Source organism: Acomys russatus, chromosome 32 (genome assembly GCF_903995435.1).
Source record: "Acomys russatus chromosome 32, mAcoRus1.1, whole genome shotgun sequence".
Lineage (NCBI taxonomy): Eukaryota > Metazoa > Chordata > Mammalia > Rodentia > Muridae > Acomys > Acomys russatus.
Genome location: NC_067168.1, coordinates 8,596,859 through 8,620,547, shown reverse-complemented (window position 1 = coordinate 8,620,547; position 23,689 = coordinate 8,596,859). Strand labels below are relative to the sequence as shown.

The 23,689-nt window shown below is 43.9% G+C and overlaps 1 protein-coding gene across 4 annotated transcripts in view; it reads right to left on the bottom strand.

Annotated features, from left to right (window-relative positions):
• The window catches only part of Myo6 (myosin VI), a 133,954-nt gene extending 117,157 nt beyond the window's left edge, over positions 1-16,797 (bottom strand). For 3 of the 4 annotated variants that reach the window (XM_051140676.1, XM_051140677.1, XM_051140678.1), the window contains exon 1: positions 16,618-16,796. The gene's annotated coding sequence lies outside the window, so the exon portion shown is untranslated. Of the gene's footprint in view, positions 1-16,617 lie in introns of all 4 variants that reach the window. The other variant, XM_051140675.1, reaches the window with a different exon arrangement.
• Positions 16,798-23,689: the final 6,892 nt, after the last annotated feature.

The following is a 23,689-nucleotide window of genomic DNA, read 5'->3' as shown; positions in this document are numbered from 1 at the left end:
GCTGTGGGCTACGCAGCTTGTTTTCATGAAACCCGAACACAACCACAATTAAAGTCAACAACTGCCTAAAGCAGGGATTGTGTCCAAGAGGCACCCCCCAGAGTCGGCAGAGTCAAACTGTCTTCACAATAGCATTAGAAAGTGGCTAAGACTCCTAAAGCTGTTAGCAGGGTAGTGGCACTGCGCTGTGACAGGGGTCGGCACCCGGAGAGTAGAAAGCACTTTGCGTGTTATGAATGACCTTGGGTAAGCAACAAAAACTCATGTTGCTGTATCCTGACCTGTGTTTACTATCCTATAGGATGGGATGAGAAGAAACAGAGGCACACCTGCACTGAGGAAAAGGACGTGTGCGAGTGTTTTGAGTTTGATCTCCAGGAACTGTCCCTTATGTCAAGAAACACCATTCTGACTAAAAAAATAGATAAATAAATAAAGTGACCTACGATGCCCAGCCAACCTTGAGACCTGGCAAACACAGAACTCTCTTGCCTTCTTGCTCTTCGTTCTGAGTAAAGCTTGTCATTGCGTTTCCCAGCAAAGGTAAACTCAAGCATCCCAGGTGGGGAACAGCCATTTTCTATACAACACAACTTGAGATAACCCACATAGCGCAGTGCACCATGGTGTCCCCAGATGATCGTCCACCTCTCAATCAGCCTATGGGGGCGGGGAGGTGGGGGGGGGTTGGAAGAAGGGGGCCGAAGCACTCAGAGTGCTAGACAGCCCCCTGGGCGGCACTGGGGCAGGGCACAGAAAGGTCACTGCTGCTTGTGTGGATCCCGCCTGGACCAGACAGAGCCAGCACTTGCTAGGTTTTGGTGAAGATGAAAAAGAAAACAGTTATCTGAAGAGCTGAAAAACTTCCCTTCCTGACAATGTACGTGTGCAAGGGCACATTGCCTTAATGTTCAGGACATCGGCAAGCTGATGTCCTGAGTGTGTGTGACATCTACCTGGCCTCTCTTGAACTTACTATCTCCTCCATTTCATAAAAGTCACTTTTGATAAAGTGCTGTTTTCAGCTATATACTTTATTACTGACCTTTTAGCACAGGAAATAATTTTAAAATCTCTAAGTTTTAACTTTTAATACAGTAAATACTACAGACAGTCTGCAATCTTTATGCCAGTTTCAGTAACTTATAAGAGTGGAAAAGACTCCTGAGACCTCGGGGACTCACACCCTCTAGTCTCTCATCACCCAGGAAGAATGGGAGTGATTGGGGAGATGTGTTACATGTTTGCTGTAACACAGTTATAATGTAAACATAAACTTTCAGAGGATACTGGAGTGGGGGGTCCAACACTGGGGGTTTAACCTACAGCCTTGCATACTCCAAGCAGGCACTCTACCACTAAGCTAACCCAAAGGCTACTTTGGAAGAGTTAATTCAGGCAACTGCTAAAAGATGGGTAAGACTGACTCATTCCAAAGAAAGGGTCAGTTGGAGCGAGAACAGCGAGGTAGGATGTCCGGAGAACAGGTCCATGAGGCTAGACCATACAATGCTGCAGTGTATTGTGGTAGGACAGTAGATCAACGGCCACAGAGAAACAAACAGGATTCGAAACCTGTCTAGTTTTTTTTCTGTTGCTGGAATGACAACATGACCAAAAGCAAATTGAGGGAATCAGTGTTCTTGTCAGAGTAGAGCTTACAGACCTCCATTGCCGGAGTCAGCATACAGCTTACAGACCACCATTGCCAGAGTCAGCATACAGCTTACAGACCACCATTGCCAGCACAGACACTGGGCAGGAGCTTGAAGCAGAAACCACACAGGGATGCTTCTTATGGCTCTGCTCTCAGACTCACCTCAGACCGCCTTTCTTATAGAGTCCATCTCGTGCCCAGTGTTGTGCTGCCCACACTGGACCGGGCCCGCCTACATCTATTAGCAATTGGGAAAGTGCCCACAGGCCAATCCGATGTGGGCAATTCATTAACTGAGGTTCCTTGTGACAAACTGACAACCAAGATTAGCCATCACAAAACCCAAGTCCTCCAATAAGAGTTTGGATTGTGAAGATCGTTAGTGGCAGGCCACTGAGGACCCTTCCCAGGCAGGAGACTGTCATGGTCAGTTCCACTTAGATGTAGGACCCGCTAAGGATAAGGTCAAACTGAGAGAAAGTCTAACAGGGGAAGTCATGTCTGGGAGGGAAAACCATGATGCTAGCACTCAGATCAGAAGCCACGGAAGCCAATGTGAATCTTCCAGAGGCTGAACAGTGCTGAGCGACCAGTGAGATCTATCAAGTGATGATGGGAAGGGAAAACATGAATTCTAAGCCAAAGCTTTGGGGCAGGAGCACCCGGCCATGTAAGAAATAGTAATTTCAAAGGAATATGTAAGACTTTAAGAACTCATCAGTTTGAAAATACTGTTAAGGCCGGGTGTAGTGGCGCACCTCTTTAATTCTAGCACTCAGGAGGCAGAGGCAGGTGGATCACTGTGAGTTCAAGGCCAACCTGGTCTACATAGTCCAGGACAGCCAAGGCTACACAGAGAAACCTTGTCTTGAAAAACCAAAAAAAGGGGGCTGGAGAGATGGCTCAGTGGTTAAGAGCACTGACTGCTCTTCCAGAGGTTCTGAGTTCAATACCCAGCAACCACATGGTGGCTCACAAGCATGTATAATGTGATCTGATCATACCGTATACATAATAAATAAATATTTAAAACAAAATAAAAAAAGAAAAACAAAAAAAAAAAAAAAAAAAAAGGAAAAAGAAAAGGAAAAAAGAGAAAGAAAGAAAATACTGTCAAGACAACATTGAAATACATTCTGGGAAATTCTGCATAAAATGAGAGTTTGAACAATGGCGCTGAAAGGACAACCATAGGAAGAGGGTGAAAGAACAAAGTGCCAAGTGCGGACTGATTAAAAAAAAAAAAAGGTGAGAAGCTATGGGCTGGGACGGAAAAACAAACAGGCAAAGTCAGAGGCCAGCAAGAGGTCAGGAGGAAGGGGGAGCCTGCTGAATATGCAAAGACCTCCAGAGAGAAAGGAGGATCTATTATTAATTAGCAGCTTACAGAGCAGACACTGTGAAGTGTTCAGGGCAGAATGTGGACTGCAATGAAATCTGCCATCGAGGCCTTTAGCATGACATTAGGTACAGGAAATGTTCTACCCACAACTGCATGAAAGCATGTTCCCAGACAACAGTTTATCTGCTTTTCGACTTAGTAACTCAAGCCAATTGTCTTCTGCACATCCATTCTTAGAAAACTTATTTCAAACATGGGGAACGGCTTCAGCATAAACAGAACTCTACACATTATAAATTATCATTATCATTATTATTGTTGTTATTCTTTAGACAGGCTGTCTCTATTATGTAGCCCTGGCTGTCCTAGAACTCACTATGTAGTTGAGGTTGACCTTGAACTCCCACAGATCCACCTGCCTCTGCCTACCACCAAGCCCAGCGTGTGTGGGGGGTGGGGGTGAGTAGGTGTTGGTGGGTGGGTGGGTGTAGGTGTGCCACCTCAAACATATGGAGGTCAGAGGACGACTCTTGGGGGCCAATTCTTCCACGTGGAATCCAAAGATCAAACTCATGTTGTCAGACCTTCTTTAACCTGCTGAGCCATGCTGGGGGCCCAAAACTCAGGAATTTTATAACACACACACACACACACACACACACACACACACACACACACACACACACAAATTACTCTGTGCTATATCCTAAAGATCAAACTATTGCTTAAAAGAGGAGTTTTTGGAGGGGACAGGAGCTCCACGAGAAGACCAACAAAGCCAATAAACCTGGGCCCATGGGGCCAGTGGAGATTGATGAACCAAACAAGGACCATGCGTCATGCATAGAGAGGACCTAACCCCCCTCCCCCGGGGTTAAATGTTGCTGATGGGCAGCTAAGTCTCCATAGGAGTCCCCTGGTAAGAGCAACAGGGGCTGTCCCTGCCATGGACTCTGTTGCCTGATCTTTGACCCCTTCCCCCTGGCAGGGAGTCTTACCAGGCCACAGGGTAAAAGGATGCAGGCAGTCCTGACAAGAGTTGATAGACTGTGGTCAGCTGATAGGGGAGAAGGGCTCTTCCTCTCCAAGGACTAGGGGAGGGGCAAAGGGGGGAAGAAGGAAGGAGGGTGGGTCAGGAAGGAGGTGAGGGAGGGGGCTATGATTGGGATGTCAAGTGAATAAATTTTTTAAGTAAATTTAACAAGAAAGACTTTTGCCATAGATAAACATATTGAAATACACTTCAGTGTATAATCAGCAAATGACATTTATTCAAGCAAAACTATCATCCCAACTATCTTTTACTGGTAAAATGAAATGCAAAAGATCAAACTTCATTTTGACACATTTAAAGCAAATGTATATATAGCTAGAACTATGATTATACAAAGATGAAGTGTGAAAATGTATTTTATTAGTATAGTCTTGCAAACAATGATTTGTTTCCTTTACAGAATAAGTCACCATTGAGTCCCTATTTAAGGAGTGGGGCACTCAAGTGCCAGGCGCTATGTGCAAGTCAGAAGGCACCTGATGAGTCAGTTCTCTCCTTCCGTCTTCATAGAGCCTTCAGGGATTGGACTCAGGTCAACGGGTTTGCGCACCAACCATCTTCCCCGACTCTGCAGAGCGATCTTGCCAGCCCTACTGTATCCTGTAGTAAGTGATGGGCCTTCCAGAGTAGTAAATATTATAAACCACTTCATCAAGAAAGCAATTGCTTAAAGGAGATGCATCAAGTACACATTAAAAGCCAATACATGGCTGGGTGTGATGGCACACTCCTGTCATCTCAGCACTTGGGAGGCAGAGGCAGGTGGATCACTGTGAGTTCCAGGCCAGCCTGGTCTACAAAGTGAGTCCAGGATAGCCCAGGCTACACAGATAAACCCTGTCTCAAAAAACTAAAAAAAAAAAAACAAAAAAAAAAAACAATCTCTGTGTGTGGCAAGGTCTCCCCTATCTCATCACCTAACAGTGGATGCTAGAGCTGGGAGGCAATGGAAACCTGACGGGAATTCCAGATCAAACAGGAACACAGGTGCCAAAGAGAGACCCTGGACTTGGAAGCAGGCAGCAGCCACAGCAATCATAATCATGATCGTCCCTTGTTGGGTATGCATAAAGAGCAGACCACCCCTGGGGTGACAGGACAAATGTCTTTAGTCCCAGAACTCAGGAAACAGAGGCAGGAGGATCTCTATGAGTTCGAGGCCAGGTTGATGTACGTATCAAGTTCTAGGTCACCTAGAGCTACCCAGTGAGACCCTCTATAGAATAATTTTTTAAAGAATTTTTCAAAAGTCTGTGTCTTTAAAAGAACACAAAGAAGGGGAACTTAAGCTTGGAATTAGACAAGGATGTTGAGGCCGATCAGCTGAAAGCATGTTTCAGCTCTGCACCTCACTATCCCTGTCCCTCAGCAAGCTGTGCAAACCTCAGCTCTCTGCTGCAAGAAGAAAACGTGAGCACACTGACATACACTTGGCAGTGTGTGATCATGCTGACCCAGGAGCCTAGGAGTCTTCCATTTGGGTAAGTAATAAAGCTTGTGTATTCTTCTGCTTCAAAAACGCATGTTAATCAATCGCAAAGCCACATGCCAAGGAGCCGAGATCTAAAGAACAAGACCAAAGTCCAAGCATCTGGACCAGATCCAGAGACACGCCTTTAGTAAAGAGTAGCCTGCTTTCCCATGCAGCATCGTGCATGACAGCACTGGATGGCCTCTATTTTTAACAGCTCATTAAAACTTCCAAATAAACAGCCCATTTATAAATTCCTAATCAGTGTGGCCTTCCTTGCTGAAAGAGAAGTGGGGGGGGGGGGGGGGGGGGGGAGAAGGGAAAGAGGGAGGGAGGAAGGAAAGAAGGGAAGGAGGGAGGGAAGGAGGGGAGGAAAATAGGAAGAAGGGAGGGAGAGAGGAGAAGAGAGGGAGAAGGGAAGGGAATGAGAGGGGATTAGAATGTATTACCAAACGGGATATCAAATTCTGACTGAAATAAATATTTTCTCTCTTTTTTAGAATATTTGTGTGATGTCTAGCCATGAGGGCAAACTCATTCTTCCAAGTTCCACCTCCCCTTCTTTCCCAATAGAAAAAACTTTCTTAAGATAACATTAGCTTCCTCAATCAGCCACTTGAATAAATGGTGGTTGATTTTATGTTTTTTTATTTTATTTTTTTCCTCATCTCTCTTCTGTCATCTCAGTAGCCAACACAAGCCCCGGGTTTGTTTGGAGTCTGAACACCATCTTAACAGACAGAGACAGATCATCTTGTTCTTCTAACCGCCAAGATTAAATATGAACAGGAAAAGCCCAGGAACACAGACAGTCCTCACAGCACACACATGTTCTTTGTTCCTCCAGCAAGCTCTAAAGGATAGCAGACAGCAAACCGTGCCCACAAACACAAAACAAAACATCTAATTTTAGAAGAAAAAATAATAATAACAAGGGAGAGGAGAAAAGTTCTCTCTGAACTAACTCAATCCTCAAATCAGGAAAATTCAAAGAGCTGTTTGTAAGGCCCCCGCCCCCCCCCCCAGTTCCCTCCCAGGGATGCTAATTCAGATAAACACTATGAGCCTATGAAACTATTCCACTAGTAAAAGTGCTTGCTGCTTTGATTGACAACCTGAGTTTGATTCCTGGACCACACCCATAAAGTGTCCTCTGATCTCCACACACAAACACACTGGTACACTTGCACACACTCCTCCACACACAAACAAAATAAGTACAATAAAAAAGTTTTGTTTTGTTTTGTTTTTTAATGAAACAGACTTTTAGGAGTTGTTCCAAACACTTGAAGTCAGCTATTTAAAATAAAAAAAAAAAAAAAAACTTTCAGAGAAAATACCCAAATATACAATTCCAGACAACAGTGCTAATAGACCAGATTCCAAACCTGTTTCTCATTTTGATCACACAATATATAGGAGAAAAAAAATAAGACAAAAAACAAGCAAAACAATATATTTTTAAAATCTCAATCATGGCATTTACAATCAGAGCTATCCTTTATCTGTAGGCAAAATTCTTATAGTCAGCTGTCTGATTAATTTACTCAATTCTAGAATACTAGGCAATATGGCAGTGATGGCTAACCTTCATTAAACATAACTAAACTGGGAACTAGAGTAAAAGCTCAGTTGTTCTTCCAAAGAACCAGGGTTTGATACCCAGCACCCACATGGCAGCTTAAAACTGTCTGGCTCCAAGGGCACACCATGCATGTGGTGCACAAAAATACATACAGACAAATGCCTGCACTCATACAAATAAAAGTGAAGAACCTTCCGAAAGGTTTAACTGAAAGGGAAACGCACCCTGAATAGGGCAGCAAGGGTCTCAGGCAGAATTTAAAGGGTAAATGGAAGAAGCCAGCTTCGCACCAGCACTCTGCCTCTGCTTCCTGACTGCAGAAGCCATGTGACTAGCTGCCTCAGGCTTCCACCACCACACCTTCCCCATGATGGACTGTCTCCCTCAAACCGAGAGCCAAAGTAAGTCATTCCCTTAAGTCACTTCTGTCCAGTGCTCTGCCACAGCAGCATAAAACGTATCTAATGCAGTGGCTCTTCCTTTTCTGGAAGCTGTTGGACAGAGCTTCTCTTTCCTTTTCAGTGGATCCCTCAAGAGAATGAAGAAAACGTGAATCATCTATTACTGTGGAGAGAAATATTGCCTATATCCTAACAGCCTTTTGTACTATCTCTTTAAAGGGAGAAACTTTCTTCAGTGCCTTTCATCAAGGTATCCAAAGTAACAAACTCTTCTAGAATTACCATTGACTAGGGGCAACAGCCAGGACACACAGAGAACAGACTCACTGGGAGAAGCTGGAGTGAGCAGGGGAGATAATTTTTTATTGCTCTACTTCTCTTAGCTGTTACTGTATCAGGTGGGTTGCTGTCAGACAAGTCCAAGTAAAGCCAGGCACAGCAGCTCACACTTATAGTCTCCACATGAAGGGAGAAACAACAGGAGTTCCAGGAGAGCTCACGCTACACAGTGAAACCCTGCCTCAAACAAACACTGACCAGCTAAGTGAGAAATACAACCTTTAGGATGCAAAGGACTGTGCTTGCCAAGAAGTTGCTAGGTTTAGTTATTTAAAGGTTGTTTGACTGTTTTTCACTTAAATCCATTTGTTCAACTAAAACCAACACTAGCCAATAATGAAAAGTGCTATAGTAATGAAAATTATGTAACAGGTGTAGAAAGGCATAATGACATATCAATGAAAATTATTTAAAAGATGTAGATGAGCTGGGCGTGGTGGCACATGCCTTTAATCCCAGCACTCGGGAGGCAGAGGCAGGTGGATCCCTGTAAATTCGAGGCCAGCCTGGTCTACAGTGCAAGTCTAGGACAGCCAAGGATACACAGATAAACCCTGTCTCGGGGGAAAAAAAAAAAGATGTAGATGATTTCTGTCATTGGGAGATGTAGATAGATAGATAGATAGATAGATAGATAGATAGATAGACATTTAGATAGACAGATAGATAGGTGATAAATAGGATAAACTATCTTTATTATGTCATATACAAGTAGTCCCAAGCATTTGACAGATGCATCACAATGCTAACAAGCTATTTAAAGTCCACTAAGAGAATGCTGCCAGTTCCCAGGGGTTCTAATTAATCTCCTTGCTCCTCTCCATCTGCTCTCCCACAGCTGTACCCTCTCTCTACTCTGCTGTTCTGGGGAGGATGAGCTTGCCGGGAGCATCTCTTAGCTCCCTAGCTGGCTTCTGCCAATGGAAGCCACTGGCCAAGGCCTGAAGGCAGAGGTGAGGGAACCTCCCTTCCTGCAGTTCTGCCGCAAAGCCACAGCTCCCACTGGCACTCCTCCACAGGGCGTCCTTCTTACTGGTGCTAGTCCCTCAGTGCTTAGCTACCCTTGTTTGCTCCCTAACAGCTGCAAACACTGTCTTCATGTCATTTGCATCATCAAGGAAAATCCTCTTTCCTATTAGTATTTTCCCTGACATGGCTAGTTCCACTGTCTCTGCTTATTCAGTACTCCACGTTGAAGAAATCTAATTAAGGCTTTTTAAATTTTTTTTTTCAGTTTAAATATTACATACTAATCCACTCTAAACAAAACTGGTTAAAGCTAATAACCCTTAGAGTCTAATTTAGTTATACAATTTAACACTGCATTGCCCTGACACAATATAAATAAATGCTGTAACTTTCAAGTAGGATTTTTTTTTTTTTAAGTGAAAGGATTCTGGTAGGGATATTTCACTTCCTTCTTCCCCACATCTCCTGCATAATCCAAACCAGTTGCTTTCATTGTCGAAGCCTTTGCTAAGAACTGGAGGAAGAAAGCTTTAAGCCAGCACTTCTCAAATGTTGGTATGCCTGTAAATCAAAGGCAAGCTTATTAAATGCTGACACTTGGGCCCTGCCCTCACCTTCTTTGTGTTTTTACCAGCTCCCAGGGTAATTCTGTTGCACAGCTAAATTTCAGATGAACAGTGGCCACTTTCAAGATCTACCAAACTCTCTAACACAGTTTTTTTTTTCTTTCTTTCTTTCTTTCTTTCCTTCTTTCTTTCTTTCTCTTTTTTCCTTTTGAATGAAAAGTCCCCCACTATGCAAGAGTAAAGGAAGGAGAGACAATGGTCGACTAGGGGACATTCTGAACTAGTCTGCGTCTAGACTGCTGCCAATTAAAGAATCAGAAATAAAGTCAATTAAAATCCGAAAAGAAAAGAAGAAGAAGAAGAAGAAGAAGAAGAAAAGAAGAAGAAGAAAGAATGAAAGAAAGAACAGTCAAACAGCATTGCCTCCATTGTACAATGAGAAAACTGAAACCAAAATAAATTAATTTAACCAAGTTAATGATTAGCAAAAACCAAGACCTCTTGGGTGTGCCTGTGGTCTCTCACTAGTGAAGGAGACCCATAAACTTCATGGTTTAATGCCATGCAGAGGCCCCCGGGCTTTCACAGGGAGACAGAAGCCGAAGAGACAAGCAGCAAGGAATGCCCTCTTACCCTACCCCTCTCTCCTTTCTCCTCTCTCCACTGTCCTCCTTCACCAAGGCTTTCTGCTTTCCACCTGCTGCCACACACAGTGAGTACTCTGTCCACATCCTCTGACCCTACGATACTCTCAGTACCACAAGGGTGGCTGCCAGCTTGAGCAAATTCCTTATCTCAGTCTCAGTTTCCCAATATGTAAAAAGAGTCACAATGCCAAGCCCCGATAGTGACAGTGTGACTAACCAATGTGCCTCAGTTACTCTTGTGGCGTACGTAGTATCTGACATGCAGCAACAGCCCAATCAGCAACAGGCACAATTTAAATCACATTGCCTCCTCTTCCACCAACACATGGGCCCTGGGTCCTATTTATTTTCCTTGCCTCGTATCCTGATACTGTGATGAGTAATGAAACATCCTGGTATTTATGTGCAGCCCAAGATAAAACAGGCCTATACCCGAGTGGACTGGGCGTCTCCAGGAGGAGAATATTTTAGGGCAAATAAGTCTTTCAGTAGCCCTCAAATTACACTGCTTTGACAACTGTCTGTTTCCCAACTTTGGAGTCAGCCCTGTTGATTACATACTGGAATGAAAAGTCTATAATTAACTTAATTCAAAACAACAATGAAATGTCATTCAGCACAAGAACTTGGCCTAGCTATAATCACTGTATCCTCGGGACTCAGAACAACGCCTGATCTCCAATGAACACTCAGTGTGTGTGTGTGTGTGTGTGTGTGTGTGTGTGATTTGTGTGTGATTTGCGTGTGATTTGTGTACAAGTGCCCTGAGGCCGAAAGACAACACTGGGTCTGCTGGAACTGAAGCCGCAGGTACTTGAGGAACTGCCTGGGGTGGATGCTGGGAAGTGAACTTAGGTCCTCCGAAAAGGCAGGGAGTACTGGTGAGTCAGTTCTCCAGGCACTCAAATATTTTTAAATCAATCAAGACATAAGGACACAAACACACACACACACACACACACACACACACACACACACACAGAGTCTTTAGTGATACCTTACCAAAAGATTCATAACCATTAGATCAACACCAATAAACTAATAAAAGTTATTTGCAACTTTTCTCCAGAGCATTTTCTCCTGTATTTTTAGCCAGTTGTTGATTTTCGTGATAAACTCTCTAAACAGAAAAGTTCATTATCAATCTGTCTGTAGCTATATCACAAGTGTCAGAACTTTGTGATATCTACCTGCCATTAAAAAACAAATAAAAGAGCCTGCAGCTGCAAAGCCTGTGAGTACACACCTGTAATCCCAGCACAAGAGGGAGAGACAGGAGAGTGGCAAGTTGAAGACTAGCCTGGCTACATGGCAAGACTCTTAAAAAAAAAAAAAGGCAGAATTTACTGACCTTGATTTTTCACAATTTGAAGTATCTGTATTAAAATAATAATGTGGAGTAAGTTACTTGCTGACAGATTAATCCTGACAGTAGGAAGAAGAGAAATCCTGCTAGGGAGAGCCTTGGGAATACAGAGAAAATCCATCCCCAGAAATGCTTCTAAGGGACTACCTGACCTTTTCAAGTTTCATATATAAATAATTTTTTACATTTTGTATACCTATATATTATAAATTATATTTATTATGAGTTTTTACTACTTACTATTATAAATTCTATTATATTTATTATATATGTTACAAAGGAAGATATTCACTTTTGGCATAAACACCTTCCAATTTTAACCTGGGAAAGGGGTGGGGAGGCATAAGAGAAGATCTCACATAGCCAGGGCTGGCCTCAGACTCACAGGGAACTTCCTGCCTCTACCTCCTGAGTGTTAGAATTTGAGACAGGTCCCGCCACACCCAGTTGTAGTGTCCAGATCTGCTGCAAAAACCTGACTTCAATTCTCCTGCCTTATCAGCCTCCCATGCACCTGAACTACAAGGTCATGCCACCACGCCTCATGCCTCTGAACCTGTGTGTAGACCTTAAACATATGGTTTCAATTTATCTTCCCATCAACTTATCTGCCAATCTTGATATTTCCCAGATCCAAGGATCCATCATAACCAAAACTCTGCCACACGACAGAGCTCACCTTGTAAAGGTTAGTCAGTTTAAATTAAGAATATGTAGCTGGGCTGGGCGGTAGTGGCGCACTCCTTTAATCCCAGCACTTGGGAGGCAGAGGCAGGCAGATCTCTGTGAGTTCCAGGCCACCCTGGTCTACAGAGCGAGCTCCAGGACAGCTAAAGCTGTTCCACAGAGAAACACTGTCTTGGAAAAAAATAAAAAGACTATGCATATTTTTGTTTATGTGTATGTGTCTGTGTGAGTATATTCTACATATGTGAGGATGTCTGCAGCAGTTCAAAGAGGGCACTAAATCCCCTGGAGATGGATTTGCCGGTGAGCCACCCCACGAGGATGCTGAGAACCGAATTCTGGTCCTCTGGAAGAGCAACAAGTGCCCTTAACTGATGAACCCTCTCTCCATGGCTACTTTCAAATACAATAACAAGTGATGTAACCCACATAGACAAAAGATGCCTGTGTTTTTGCCGGGAGCTTCCCCAGTGCACATTACTCAGCATGAGTGTTAGTTAGCATTCACCCTATGTGAATATGCACTGAAGGAATGTGCTTCGGTGTTTTGGTTTCACTTGACGCATGCTTTCTGCACAGCCAATTATCTCTTCTCTTCTTAACACCAGCAAGATTTCTCAAGATGGTGGAGCTGTGGCCTGGGTTTCAGTTCCTAGGCTTCAGCACTCACACAGGAAATTTTGGGTGGATTTGGGGTGATTTCTCAAATCTCCATGGTACTGCTAGACTAATCTTTATGCTTTAAGATACCAGCCCACTTAAAAAACATCTATCAAATAAAAGCATATTGTTACAAACACAAGTAATCCTGGTACCTCTAAACACTAATGCCTCAAAAATAGAACTCTTAAGTCACTTAACTGTGGTTAGTTGTTAATTATCTATACCCTTATCTCCTCCCAAAAGAAAACCAAGCCATATTACCAATCAAACATTAATGATACGTATTTAAGCCACTGGATGATTTTTCTCTTACATTAGATCATGAGTATTCTTGGATGCAAATTCTTAGCAGTTCCTATACAGATAGTCCCCAGCTCACCCTTCCCTGCATTTTTCTACACATCTAAAAAAAAAAAAAAAAAAAACTCTTCCGTGTCATTCCTTTAGGTGGATTACAGCTCAAGTCATACTCTGGAAGCTTGAGCTATTAAAAAAAAAAATTGGGAGGCAGCTGAAGAGATGGCTCAGAGGTTAAGAGCACTTGCTGTTCTTCCAGAGTTCCTAGCACCCAAGTCAGGCAGCTCACAACCATCTCTAGCTCCAGGTCTATGTGGTGTGATACCTTCCTTTGGTCTCTACAGACATCCATATTTATGTGGAGAGAGAGACAGAGATAGAGATAGAGATAGAGAGAGAGAGAGAGAGAGAGAGAGAGAGAGAGAGAGAGAAATAATAAGGTAAATTGTCTTTTAAAAGCCATGAACCATTCTGACCAAAAGACACTGTATAAGCTGGGTGTGCTGGTATACACCTTTAATTCCAGCACTCAGGAGGCAGAGGTAAGTGTATCCCAGTGGGTCGAAGACAGCCAGGTCTGTCTACACATCAAGTCAAGGCTACATAGTGAAACCTTATCTCAAAAGGGGTAGTGGGGTTTGGAGGTAGTAAGATGCAGGTTTAAAAAAAAAAAAAAAAACACTTGCAAGGCAAACATGATGACATGAATTTGACCAAAACTGACTCCACACAAAACTGTCCTTTCACAGGTATACTATGTATGTGCACACACAAATTATACACACGCAATAATAAATAAATAAATAGTATCCTGGTCTAAAGATGCAGTTCGCCTGATGCACTGTCTGCCTAACACAGAGCTAGGTTTGATCCCAGTACCAACCATATACACAAGGGCAGAGCTGAAAGCTTATAATGCCGGCATTCAGGAAGTGGAGATAGGAGGATGTCTTAATCTTTATTATTTTTATTTCTTAAATTACAGTTATCCGTCCATGGCTATGTGCCATGGCATATGTGTGGCAGAGGACAGTTCACAGAAGTTGTTTCTCACGAGAACCAGAACTCAGGTTATCAGGGTTCCAAATAAGTGCTTTCACCTGCTGAGCATCACAGAGGCGTAGGTATCTTAATCTTAAAGCATGTTTAGAGTTAGCTGAATAGCATTCAAGAGAGAGCTACTGTATTTAGGAGCAACAGTCTAGCTCACCTGAAGGAAAAAAAACTGAAGTTCTATCCTAAACAGAAACACCATACACTGCTCAGCTACAATGAAATCAATCCAGGATTAGATTGCAGCGTTAATTCCTATAAGCCCATCAAAATGAAAAGCACATAATAGTTATTACAAGATAGAACCACACCAGAAATGATGTCACAGCATTGGGTGGCTGCTTAAGGCCTTGAGAAACAGGATATAGAATTCTCAGTTCTAGACTCCGTGCACATGGCCTATCACAGTTTATCCAGGCTACCGGCTTCCAATTTCCAGACCAGTTCGACAAAGGTCTCTCAATAGTTCACCAAGTGGACAGAAATCAAGGCAACTTCTGGTGAAAGGGGAAGTGGGTTTTGCTGTCAGAAGATTCCCATACGTATCCAGAGAGTCCGGACTTTGCCCTTCCAAAGCTACTTGCTAGTATTTAATTCTCTGAGCCTCTGGCTTGTCCTCCGTGAAAGAACAAGACCATCTCCTAGGAAAGTTATTTTGTAATTCAAACCTTCAGTTTGTGTGTGCCACACGGCTACTAAATTGCCTGTTCACAACTGTTACAAAGTATCTCTTTCTGGGACTTACCACTGTACTGTGAGATTTACTCAAATTCTAATGCTGTTTTCAATCTTTCATGTTTACATAAAACGTTCTAATACAGAAAAAATTAAAACTTTAATACCCAGGGCCTCACATACACTAAGCAAGAGCTCTACACACTGAATTACATGTCCAAACCTGACTTTTTTTTACAGGGAAGCTCTAAGCACCAAGAAAAAGTGTTTTGTCTTGTTTTTTTTTTTTTTTTAGGGAAAAAAAAAGGGAAAATATTTTTAATGTGGAATGCTTATGTGTTTACTCAGAGCTCGTGTGGTAGAAATCTTTAAAACTGTCTAAAGGCCTTTCAAAACCTAGATACAGACCAGTTGTCCAAACAATGAATGATCTACCGCAGACTCCAGGCAAAGTAACAACAGGATGGGAGAAGAGCCTTTGGCCTCTCCCAGATTTCCTGGCCACTGTTATTTTAAAACTTGATCGTGTAAACAGGGGAAAATCCCTTTCAGATAAGCCCCCATAGACTACAACCTACCATCTTTGTTTTAATACGTTATTGTAGTTTCCATTATTAGCACAGTTGTTCACTTTGCTTATGTGTCTAGGTACTAAAGACCATATGTAAATTCTATACTATATAGCTTTTTAACTGTACCTTTAATCACAATAATAACCATATTCTGTGCCTCGTTTTTACAAGTAACTTTTGAAAACAAGAACAAAACTTAAAAGGAAGTGGAAAAAATAGGTAACAGATCACACGTCAGACTAAAGTGATTTCTGTTTACCACTGTGCATGTTTACTCCTGTTTTACAGCAAACACCAAAAATGAACGGCATTTAAAAGTCAATGAGCCGTTCTGAAGAGCTGCATTGTTTCTTGCTCTTCCTCTGGCCCCCTTGTAACATTTGTGGCTATTTCTAAAATTAATGCTAGAGGGCACTAAGGTAACCCTTTCTCACTAAACATTTCCCAGTTGGAAAACCACAAGCCAAGACGCCTTGAAGTTGAGTTAATTTGTAGAGAAATGCTGCTGTTCTGCGGCCAACCTTTGTACCATGACCACCACCAAGCTAAAGACTCACATTTTATGGTGTGCAGATAGTTACAGATGAGCCTCAAGAGCTGTTAAAAATCTCAAGCTCACTATATATGAACACCATGCAACCGTAACACGAGAGCAAACGAAAGTTTTATTCAACGCATATGAAAAACCGAGCAGCGTTTGTGTAGAGCCCCAACAATATCTCCACATTAGGATTTAAATAGCCCTGCCCTACATACTTTCTGCCAGATAAAATGTAACTCTGTGTAAAAATTCCTGACATGGATTATCTAAGAATGGCCTTATCAAATTATTTCCTATTTAAGAATACAACCCAGAACTACCACGCTTTAATTAGTTTAAGGCGTTTTGAATTAAATAACGAAGTTATTTTTCAACAACACATCCATCCGTGAAACTCACACTCCAGACACTAGACTGCTTAGGAACTAAAATTCCAGCTTTGTAGAATGCCACCATGGTCTTCGACATGGCTAAATTATTAATGGCATCATTTGATCTTTACTTCTGACAACAAACTAGTCTGTGGAATTTTCACTGTGCTTCCAAAGCGGAAAATAAAACCATCTCGCAGTGTCGGGTGGGACTGACTCCGGGGACTAGGGACGCAGCAGCGTCAGGTGACAGGCGACCCGCCGGCCCGAGAAGGGAAAGCCAGCGGCGCTCCGGTCCTCGCCCAGCAGAGCAGGGGCCAGGGCGGCGAGGACAGGCAGGCGGGCAAGCGCCCACACTCACCCGGCGAGGCAGGTGCGCGAGGGGTCGCGGCGGTGGAGAGTCTGCCGGGCTGCGGGCGCGAAGGTAGAGCGCGACGCAGCGGCCGAGGGCGAGCACCGGAGACGACGGCGGCCGGGATTCGCTTCCTGCTGGGACAGACCACGGATTGGTCTCCGCCCGCCGCCCCGAGAGCCCCGCTGAGTGCCCAGCCTGCCGTACACGTCACTGCTACGGAGCGCCCAAGGGGGCGGGAGGCGGGGTCGGAGGCGGGGCTTGTTGGGCGAGGGGCGGGGCGGAGGGAGAAAGGGCGGGTCTTCAGTGGAAGAGGCGTGGCGGGGTCTTGAGGCCCGAGGGCTGGGCGGGGCGGGGCCCAAGGGAGTAGGGCAGGGAGGACCGAGAAGGCGTGGGGTTTTGGGAATAAAGAAGCCTTGGGAAGAGGACTCAAGTGGGGACCCCGCGGAATAGGGCCTCAAGATGCCAGAGGGTCGAATGGGTGCTGGGAAAGGGAGGGGCTTAACAGCGTGAGGCATAGGATGGGCGGGGCCTCAGGAGTGGCCTCAGGATCGGAGAACAGACGCCCCCGCCGCGTTCGGGCTAGGAGCATGCCGCAGGTGGCCCCACACGAAGTTCCCTTCCTCGCAGTTGTTTCCAGTCCCGCAGTGCGGATCCTCTGGATGTGCACAGCGAAGAGTCAGTTGGAGGAAAGTTAAGAGTAGGACAAGAGTATTGCGGAGGGACTCGCGTGCGAGGCTCAGGGTGGCACTGCCAGGAAGCCAGGCTTGTGGTCCCCACGCAGCTCCCCACCTGCCTGTGTCAACTTCCTGTTCGGCCCTTGGAGGGTTTTCTTCTTCCCTGACTCGCCTCCCATTGCCGATGTCATATTTTTCTTACAGACTCTGTATTTCCACTCAACCCCTTTTGTTGTCGTTTATTTGGACTCAGGAGAACCTCAGTGCGTTTGTAACCAGGCTGCCCTGGAACTCTCCATGTAGCCTACGCTAGCCTCAAAATAGTGATAATCCTTTTAGGCTGGTTTTTATTGGACTAAGCCAACTGCTCTGCATTATCTTTCTGTTTGTTTAATTTTATTGTCTTTATAAGGTCATATATAAGTTATTTTTTAAAATTAAATATTACATTTCTATGCAAATTTGAAGACAAACATCACCTTCACAAAAAAAAAAGAAGCTACTGAAAAAACAAAATAAGGAGGTGGCAAGGTGGTTCAGGCAGCGAGAGGGCCAACTCCTCAAAAATGTCGTCGGACCATAGGGTGACAAAAGTCTTGAAGATTCTTAGAGGAGACAAGTTTCAGGAATTCAAACTGGGCCTGGTGCCTCATGCTTGTGATTTCAGCGACTCGGGAGACTGCAAGTTCCAGACCAGCCTAGTCAGTTAGTAGCACCCTGTTTCACAAGGACAGCTGGCCCTTAACTCCATGGTAGAGTACTTGCCGAGGATGAGAGGCCCTGGGTTCAACCCACACCATCCCAATGGTGGGGGAGATCAGACATTCAGAGACTACACAGTTGGCTTAATGAAAAGACTACCTTCCGCTAAGAACATTTAAAATTCACAAGTAGTAAATAAAAGTAGGGAAGCTAAAAAGAGGAAGAAAAACCAAAAAAAGGAAGTAATTCATAACAATCACAGAAATTTAGCTGCAGATTGCCTAGAGATAAATCTCAAATATGTAAAAGGCTGTAGAATGAACTAAAACCAGAAGCAGAGCTTTTTTCTATAATCCGGGTGCTGGGGTGAGAGAGGAGGGTGGAGGCAAATGAGACCCAGTTACAAAAAATAAGATGGTGAAAGGCTGACGAAGATGCCTGTGTGGGTTGGTTTTCTGGCAACTTTATGCACGCTAGAGTCATCTGAGAGGAACTTCAATTAAGAAAACGAATTGGCCTATAGGCAAGCCTATGAGACATTTTCTTTTTTTCTTTTTTTTTTTTCCTCACTTTGTAGACCAGGCTGGCCTTGAACTCACATCTATCCACCTGCCTCTGCCTCCTAAGTGCTGGAATTAAAGGCATGCACCACCATGCCTGGCTGAGGCATTTCTTAATTGATGATTGATATGGAAGGACCCAGTCCACTGTGGAAAGTGCCATTCCTGGGCAGGTAATCCCAGAGAATATAAGAAAGCAAAGTGAACATGCCAAGGTGAACAAAACAAGTAAGCATGGCCATTGTCCATGACGTCTGCATCAGCGCCTGCCTTCAGTTCCTGTTCTGAGTTCTTGCCCTGTCTTCCCTTGATGGTGGACTGGGAGATGAAATAATAAGCTGTGTTTTGGTTGGCATTTTACCACAGTAGTAGAAAGCAGATGGAGATGATGCCTAGCATGGACCTCTGGCTCACTGGACCCAAACATACTGCAGTCACACATGGTTCTATACACTTGTGCAGGACAAAAACAGAAACAGTTGGCTTTTTAAAATGAAGATCAGGGGGCTGGGGAGAAGGCACAGCAGTTATGAGCACATGGTGGCTAATGATGGTCTTTCACTCCAGTTCCAGGGGAATCTCACACCCTATTTGGGCTCCACAGGCCCTGCATGCCTGTGGTACACAGATATACCTACAAGCACAGAGCCCATACACATAAAATAAAAATAATATGTCTCTTTAAAGGAAAAAAAATGAAGACCACTATGTATTTTGCCTACCTTCTTTTCTTAACTTTGAATTTAACAGATTAAAAACCTGTTTTTGGCCAGGTAGTGGCACTCAGTACTCAGGAGGCAGAGGCAGGTGGATCGATGTGAGTTCAAGGCCACCCTGGTCTACAAAGTGGGGGGGGGGGGGAGAAAGAAAGAAAAGAAAAGAAAATGTCTCATAGGCTTGCCTACGTAGGCCAACGTGATGAGGTATTTTCTTAATTGAAGTTCCCTCTCACATGACTCTAGCTTGCATGAAGTTGCCAGAAAACTAACCCACACAGGCAGAGGAAGGCCAATTGCTGTGAGTTTGAAGCCAGTCTGGTCTACAAAGTGAGTCTAGGATAGCCAAGGCTAACACAGGGAAACCCTGTCTAGAAAAACAAAAACAAAAATAAAAATAAAAACCTGTTTGCAAGTCAGTGGGAGGCATTTTATTCACATTCCCTTTGTGACTAATCTGTCCATGAGGCTTTTCTTCCCTTGGTCCCTCACGTTAGTCTGCTTAGTTCCTTTGCTTCTAGCTGCACATCTCTCTTCCTACCTACCAGCATCATCTTTTTCTTTTTTTCCGAGGCCACTATCACCGCAGATCTTACATGATCATAACCACTCGTCTAGATTTAAAACTCTCAACAGTGAGTGATTCTCCACGACCATCAGTAGAAAGTCCAAACCCCTTAGAGTGGCTTCCCCTGGACCCCTACATGCCCCGAGAGTGACATCAGTAAGATCCTGGATCTAGCCACCTTTCACAAAACTGGTTGTTCTTGTTTCACTAGCAGAGTGGATTATTTCTTTTGTCTTTCTGTTATTATTTTTTAAGCCTTTTCACTGGTTATGTGATCACCCAGTATGCTCAAGTCCACAAACTGAGCCACTGGTGTCTCCCTCCTCTCCGTGCCCAGCTGTCCAATCTCATTTCTACCCATGGCCTTCCTCCATGTCTCCTCCTTTACATGTAAGTCATTCTGAAGGGCTTTTGTGTCCCCAAACACACACTCTCTGCTATTTACTACACTGGAGCACAGCCAGGCTAAACCCAATTATTCCTTCAGAACAAAGCCCACTTGTCCTCTCCAAGAATTTTTCCTAACCCCCCTAGTGGTAAATCCCAGGCACAACTCAGTTCTCTTAACACCCATGGTACAAATATCTCCCACAATACATATTGTACTTTTTCCACCTATGTCTACTTACATGTATTCTCTAGTTGGCCTGTACACTCTTGGAAGGCACAGTAGACTATTGTTTGGATTCCTAGTGTTAAGTACAGTAGCTTTCTCATTAAGTAGTGCCTACAGAGCCTAAGATATAGCTCAGTGGTAAAGCACTTACTATATATATAATATATTATATATATAATAAATAAATAATGCCCACCATTAGTGTTATTATTGGATAAAATCATGGAAACACGAACAGATGACAATTTTGGAAACTGCATATGCCATCACCAAACATAGTAGAAGGAGCTGTCTCTGTGAGCCAAACTCATTCCATATTTACAGGTCTTAAGCTCTAGAGCTTGCTTTGACCCACCCCCTTTCCTGCCCCTCATCCCCCTACACCCATCACCTATTTCACACAGGGTCTCATATATCACAGGCAGACCTGGAATTTGCTTGTATCTGAGAATGACCTTGAACTTCCTTTTTAAAATTCAGTTAGTTCTTTGGTAATTTCATACACGTATGTAATCCCTCTGGAGACTTTGAACTTCTCCTTCTGCTTCTGTCTTCTAGAGTGCTGAGATCATAGACACTGGCTTAGGCAGTGCTGACGATCGAACCCAGAGCCTGGTGCTTGTTAGGGAGATACTCCACCAACCATGAGACTTCTCAGTCTGAGAGACAGAGAGAGGCCATGGGAAGATCAGAGAACAACTTATGGGAGTTGATTCTCTCTCAAATTCATCTCCTTAGGCTTAATGACAAGTGTCTTTACCACTAAGCCCACTTGGCTCATATCTCAGAAATTATCTTTTTAAAAATGATTTATTTATTTATTTGTTATATATACAGTGTTCTGCCTGCATGTAACACCTGTAGGCAGAAGAGGGCACGAGATCTCATTATAGATGATTGTGAGCCATCATGTGGTTGCTGGGAATTGAGTTCATGACCTTTGGAAGAGCAGCCAGTGCTCTTAACCAGCCCCACCTTGGCAAGTCCTAATCTGAGATCTATAAATCTCTATGATAAGAGATTCCCATGTACTGCTCCTTCCCATCCATATGCAAAATTTAAGAGTTTTGATTTGTGTGTGTATATGCATGTGTGTTTACAGGAATTCCTGTTACAGGTATATAATCCTATCTGCTTCGGCGTTGCCAACTCCAATAGTAATGCAGGCAGAGTCCTTGCACGTGTGACGCGGACACTCAGGGTCTTTCTGTTCCAGCTACCTGGGCTAAAGCTGACAGCCCCTGCTGTGACCCCCATTACCAGTGCCTGGGCCCAGAAGCTGTAGGATGACGTCATCCAGGGCCCCTTCTCTTCCTCCACTTTCAGAGTCACCGAATCCATTTCATAGCATAAACTATTCTCGAGTTGATGCTTCATTCTACCTTGGGATGGGTCATCATCCTCTTGTGCGTGAACTCCTGAAGTTGTTTCTGCTGCTCATTCCAGCCCACCGTCTCCAACCTTCCTAGAGTCACTTCCTCTCAGATCTGATTACATCACCCCATTTATTGTACCCTTGTACCTTCAGGGAAAAAAAAGTTGTTTGTTTTTGGTTTTTTTGTTTGTTTGTTTTTGGTTTTGTTATTGTTGTTGTTGTTTTGCTTGGCCATTCTTGCCTAACCCTAACCCTACACCCAAATGTGTACTTCCTTGTAAAATAAAGTTTTGGCAAGAACCCTGCTGAGTCTTTCAGCAAGAAGCTCTGCCCTCAATGTCTCAGCCTCCACCATCCTCCAGCTGTTGTCTGATCACTTGACATGCCACCAGTGAACATGTCCTTTCTCTGTCTACTGACCTCACCTTGGTCTCTGCTATAAGTTCAGTGCAGGGGCCCATCTCTCACTCCCTCTAAAAACCCCGTTGCCACTGCTCCTGTTCCAGCCATCACTGGCATGAAAAAAGTCACAATTATGCTTCAACACATACCACTGAAGATGTTTTATCTTCGATTCCTTTCAGGTCACCTAACCTCACTGCTGACAGGCATAGGGAACCCTTCCCGATCCTGGATGAGCCCCAGTCAAAGTTGCTGGCTTATGTTGTGGTGTTCCTCTGTCCTCCAAAACTCAAAAGCCAGCCATGTTGTCGCAAACCTGGGAGACTACAGCAGGAGGATTGCAGCAATCCGAATGCTAGTTTGGAGCAACAGTGTGAATTACACTGGGTTACAATGTGACACTCCATATGTCTGACAAAAATCTTCAGTTGTCTCTGTCCCCCTTTCTGGCTCAATAGTTTTTCTTTTCTTTAATTTTCAGAGCGCCCGTTTCACAGCCTCAATGTTGGTTATGTGTCACAACTGTTGTAGCATCTGCTAAAAAGGGGTTTTATTTTTGTTTGTGTATTATTTTCTCCCTCTAATGACACTTCAAAATATTGACTTTGTTTTATTCTTTCTGAAGGGTCCTCAAACCCAAAGCCTCGTGCACACAAAGCTCACAGCTTACTGCTTAGATGCCACATCCAACCCTTACTACTGAGCTGCAGTTCTGCCATGGAAGGGCAGTGGCATCCAGCTGCTTGAGGGCAAGAAGATGGCAGGAGCCCAGAAATCCCAAGCCAACCTCAGGAACACGATGAGATTACCTCAAAGCAAAAGACAGAGCAAGGACCGGAGAGATGGCTCAGTGGGGTAAGGTGTCAAATCTAATGACTTGAGTTCAGACTCCAGGACCTATATGGCAGAAGAAACATTGCCACATACTGTCCCCAGACCTTCACACAGACACCGTGACACTTGGCATGCTCCATGTGCAAAATAAATACACTCAAAAGTATAATTTGAAGAAGATAGGACTGTCAGGTATGGCTGTACACACTTTTAATCCCAGCACTCAGAAGGCAGAGGTAAGCAGGTCTCTGAGGTTGAGGCCAGCCTTGTCTACGTACCAAGTTCCAGGAAAACCAGTAGCCAGGTAGAGAGACCATGTCTCAAAAACAAACCAAAAAGAAAGAAGAAGAAGGAAGGGAGGGAGGGAGGGAGGGAGGAAGTAAAAACAGGTTATATCCTTTCATTTTCTTGTCCTTGAAGGTTGACGCCTTGCCTGCCTCAACAAATTAATAAAAATAGCAGTGCTAGGTGCAATTCAGCATATTCACCTGCGGCAGCACTTTGGAGAGACGGTCACAATCAGGAGTACAGGGAGCATTTGCCCTGCATCTCTCTAAACTTCTTTCTTTTTGTGGAGAATCTTTCATTTCCTTTTTTTTTTTTTTTTTTTTTTTTTTTTTTTTTTTTTTTT